The following is a 5,090-nucleotide window of genomic DNA, read 5'->3' on the forward strand; positions in this document are numbered from 1 at the left end:
AGGTTCAAAATTGATGGCACCTGGTACCACACTCTAATCAGCTAATTAACTCAAACCACCTGCAAAGGCCTTTAAATGGTCTTTCAGTCTAGTTCTATAGGCTACACAATCATGGGGAAGACTGCTGACTTGACAGTTGTCCAAAAGACGCAGGAGTGTAGGGAGCCAAAGTGGAAGATTTAGATGAAAGCAATTCTGACAACAAGACTTCAGAGAAGGTTGTGCCGAGCCATAGGTTTGGATGACAGCACTAAAGTCAGAAGAGGGAACAGAAGTTTACCTTAGGTGAGAATTTAAACTTACATTATTGTGTTAAATTAGAGCAAATAAACTGTCCCTGACCTTAATAAACATGATTTTATGACTGGGTCATTCATAGCACATTTGTGCAAGCTCTTAGTAAAAGTCAACTTCCCTCATTAAATGAAAATAAGCACAAATAAACAATAATTATACAGTGTCCGAACCCTTCATATGGCTCTTGCTGCTTAGTCACATCCTTTGAATAACTACCCTTGATAAACCCCAAAAAAACACACAGCTGAGAACCTCAGAACCGATGACTCATGAGCCATAATGTGACAGTTTTATAATGGAAGTCAATGAGAGGGTGTATCAGGAGTAATCAACTGTGGCATGGCTATATATGGTGCAACTATTTCTCCTTTTTCTGGATTTTACAAAAACAACTTAGACTGTGACTGATCTGAAGTTAATGGAATAATTATTATTGCATTATAGACCTGGTTTTTCAACTAGTTTCATCTCCATGGAGCTAAAAATATTGTCAAATGAAAATGAGAAGCTTTGTTGCATCCACTAAAGAGGTTAGGTTTTCAAGAGCAGTGGTTTGTTTGTCCATCCATCTGTTAGCAGGAATACCTAAAAAGTAATGAGCTGATTTTTATTTTTTTGGATGAAATTTTGAGAAAATGTTGGGGTTGTCAAAACAAACAAGTAATTAAATTCTGGTCGTTATCTGGTCAAATGTCAAAATCACAAATGGCCCTTTGCTCTAACTCTGCAACCATCCAATGTAGGAATGTTAAACTCCACAGCTGCACACCTCATGCGCCAATGATGAAGCCTATTGATTTCAAGGTCATTGGCAGGTGTCCCCTTTGTTACCTCCAGAAAGAAAATTGTGTTTTCAGTCATGTTTGTTGGTTTATTTGTCTGTCTGTTACCAAAATCACATAAAAACTAATGAACAGATTTTGATAAAATTTTAAGCAAATGTTGGGATTGTCACAGAAAAAAAAACAATAAAATAAAAATATTGGTATTGGTCTGCATCATGATCCGGATCAAAGTTTTTTTTATGACACTGGCCTTGGCGGAGATTTGCGCTCTCCAAGTGCTTCTAGTTTGGATATACAATGAGTCACTTTACTGCAAAGGTGTGGAAAGCAACTGAGGAGTTTCACAGGATGATGTCCCAGGCAATTTCACAAGGGTGAGTGAAGAGGCACACAGAGGTGCACAAGGTAAGTCTTAAAATTAGTTCTTCATAAAACATAGAACTGGTAATTACAGGAGAGCTAAATCCAGAAACAGCCACCATGTGACATTAATGATCCAACAAAGAGTAGAGGTTCAGCTCAACCTTAAGTAGCAGTAGTCACAGACAGGAGAAGCAGATGCAGCTGTGCAAGCTGCCATAAGGAGGAAGGTGCACAGCTGCCTCCACAGTCCACTCAAGCTCCACTCAGCCTGCAAAAGTAGAAAGAAAAACAGGATGGATAAACCGGAATCCTGGCAGAAAGGAAAAATAGAAAAGGCCTCAGTGGTGCCAGTGGTCACCTGAGCACTCAGTGCTGTGACCCCCAATCTGGAACAGTGGCTCCAACAGATCCCAGGAGCAACTTCAGAGATTTCTGTCCAGAATCAGACATTTCTAAGAACAACTAAGATACTGCGCAGAACCCTCAAGCTCCCAAGCCTCTGGTAGAGGTGTCAGGTTTTGTGTAAACAGGACCCAAGAGTGCAAACTGCTTGAAGGACTTGAAGAAAAAAAAAATTAAAACTCAAGTCAAATGCTGTCTTGGCAGCAAAAATACAAAAAAAAAGAAAGAAAAAATCGAGATGGGCCATTTGATATAGAAACTACAAAGCCTGTCTCACTTTTCTGAAGCAGACTGGTTTATAACATTGCATTGGGGCTTGCATCAATATCACCACAACCATGTGGCTGAGGACATTTAAGGATTCAGTGTCACAAAGGCACACCGGAAGTGATGTAACTGATTCAAGTCTACACTTGTTATAGAAAATGTTAGGCACTAAATGTCTGCTTCATAGTGTTTCAAGAGGTCTTTAGTGATGGATAATTCTAGTAGAAAAAAATATCCTGTTTGGGAACACTGCCCACAAAGGTAGGTGTTTTGTAATTGTTGTTTTTAGGCAACTGTTTTGGTCAGCAAAATAATAATTTAAAGTACAGAGAAATACATTTTCTTACTGTACATATGACAATAAACAGAATCTGGATTCCTATATAATAAAACATGTTATAGCATTGCTAAAATTTAACCATCTACACTTAAGTCCATCAAATGATTACAGATAATGAATATTATGATGTGAAATTTTTGTAATATTAAGTACATTTTGAAAAAAGTGAGTATTTTGTCAGTTAATCATTAGAGTCAGTCTGTAATTTATCCTTAGTGACTTTCATATTATCTTGATGGTTTAAATATTGCGAGTGTGTGTGTGTGTGTGAGAAACACCTCCTCTATGCTGCAGCATCTTGAGTTGAACTACAAAGAAAAGTTAACAGTTTAGCTGCTAAGTCGAGCTGAAAGTTTGAATTTTCAGTGTCACCAAGAGAATTTCTTTGAGCCTGGTTAGATCACCATGGTAACAAAGACTGAACAGGAGATGAGTTTAGTTTCAGCTAAAACTGTCAGTAAAAAGTTCTGTCTGTGAACTGATTCTTTTCCTATAAATAGATAAAATAGAAAAATCATACTGAAGCAAGATTTATAGATCATCATGGGTATTCTATTTTTTAACAGATTGTTAAAAAACACAAACTAAAAATGTCACTGTTATTTTAAAAGTCAGTCAATTCTCTGCATTTAGACACTGATCAAATGTTGCTGTTTTAATTTTCAAATTTAACCACAACACAATATTTATCCAGTGTTTAAATATCATTTTTATTACAATCTATAAAATGTAATTTATGGATCTAGTTTTAGGTGAAATCATTCAATTTGTCCAGATCTAAATTTTTTAAATTAACTCACATAATATTCAGCACATGTGAAGAATGACTTTGAAAGTTTGAAGACACTCACACTTTGCAGCAGAAGCTGCAGTTAAACTACAGTCAGTAAAAAAAGTGTACAGTGTACAGAATATTATCAGAACCATAATTCATAAAGTCTCTTCAAATTAACTGAACGATCACTTTAACATTCAAGACAAATCTGTGTATCATTCGTTCTTTCCATTTTCAATTGACTATCAAAAATCAAAACATGAAAAACTGACTGGTTATTTTGTTTTTTGTTTTTTATTATCACACCGAAAACAAAAAAATGTCTGTTTTTTTATATTTCACTTTTAGGCTAAGATCGGAAACACGAAATGGAAAAATGGGCAGCAGGACAGAATTTGATTTTAATATTTATTTCGTCGGATTTAGGTGACCTGGAAGTGGCTCAGTGCAGCAGTTCAGGTAATGTAGTAGCTACTAAAGCGGCGCTAGAACCACAGATCGAGAACGTGTTTAACAGCGATTTGATCCTCGAAACAATACGTAAATCTCCATGGCTGATGTGTCTGACTGGATTATCTGGTCCTGACTGATAGATATTGAACAAACATAAATAAGTAGACGCCTCATTACGTCCTGGAGTGCATCCGCCGTCGCAGCCATGTTGGATGGATCTCTCCTCTCTCTAAGAGCCGACAGGAGGAAACACAGAGCGAACAGCTATGGACGGATTTATTATAATATGTTATTGTAACTAACGTTATTTGGCAAACAACGAAATGCTAACAGGAGGAACTGGTCCTCCTCTCTCATTAGCTCTTTCTGGGGGTTTTTCTTCACATTTTGAAGGTTTCCCAGTAACACAGATTTAAGGAGGCAATGAGAAGCTGCAGTAAGAAGGGAGGGTTTTGTTGCTACAGAGTCTCAGCTCTGTAGTGAACATTTCAAACCAGAGGACTTTAACAGGACCAGCTTAGAGATGATGTGACCCCACCTGTCTACAACTTCCCATCTCATCTCCAGAAAGGTCTTTTTTAACTGTACATGTTAACAGAAATGTCTATGATTCATATTTAAAACTAAAGTTAATATTACACTTTGTTAAACCTGTTTTTACCTCTTAGTTCTTTCTGCATGTTTAGGAATTAATGATGTATTATGTATTACAATACACTGTGGGATACTATAACCTTTTCAAGTTGTTTTTAATTAAATTGTTTTTAAGTATTATGTGTCTTATATTTTAGGAACACAGAAACCTGAAGGAAAGCTGCAGAGAGCTTCCAGTAGACCTTTCTCTCCCTGAAAGTGAACCTCAGCTCTCCAGCCCCAGTTAAAGCAGGGCAGTGTGAGACCCTGGAATGACCTGGAGGTTTCAAAGATTACTTTTCCAGGCCTGTTTTAAAAAACTGCATGTGTGTGTGCATACACAGCACACAAAAATGTAAAGAAATTATTGATGTGGTGTATACAGAAGGTTCAGTGAAATAAATTGAAATGAACAATCAAACTTGTTTCTTTATACTATATGTCTTGTAAGGATTCAGAGTTTCTGTCTCAGCCCTGCTGGCGGTGCCAGGAACTCTTTCTCCACAGCTGCTACCTGTTAAGATAAGATAAACAACTTTTATTGCATTTATTGCAACTTTGCCCAAAACACTGCATCTTTAACCCAATATTTATTGTTTCTAAAGTGATTCGCCACTGTTTCTGTGGTCTAGTGTTTTCTTTGTGGGTTTGTGTAGCGTGGAATACAAAATAACCCCAAATAACTCACGAAGAAGACACGTGACGTCACTTCCTGTTAACATCAGAATGCCGGGAGCGTGCAGGAGCAGCGACCGAAGCCAAAATGTGTGCTAAT

The sequence above is a fragment of the Kryptolebias marmoratus genome, linkage group LG21 (assembly GCF_001649575.2).
Source record: "Kryptolebias marmoratus isolate JLee-2015 linkage group LG21, ASM164957v2, whole genome shotgun sequence".
NCBI lineage: Eukaryota > Metazoa > Chordata > Actinopteri > Cyprinodontiformes > Rivulidae > Kryptolebias > Kryptolebias marmoratus.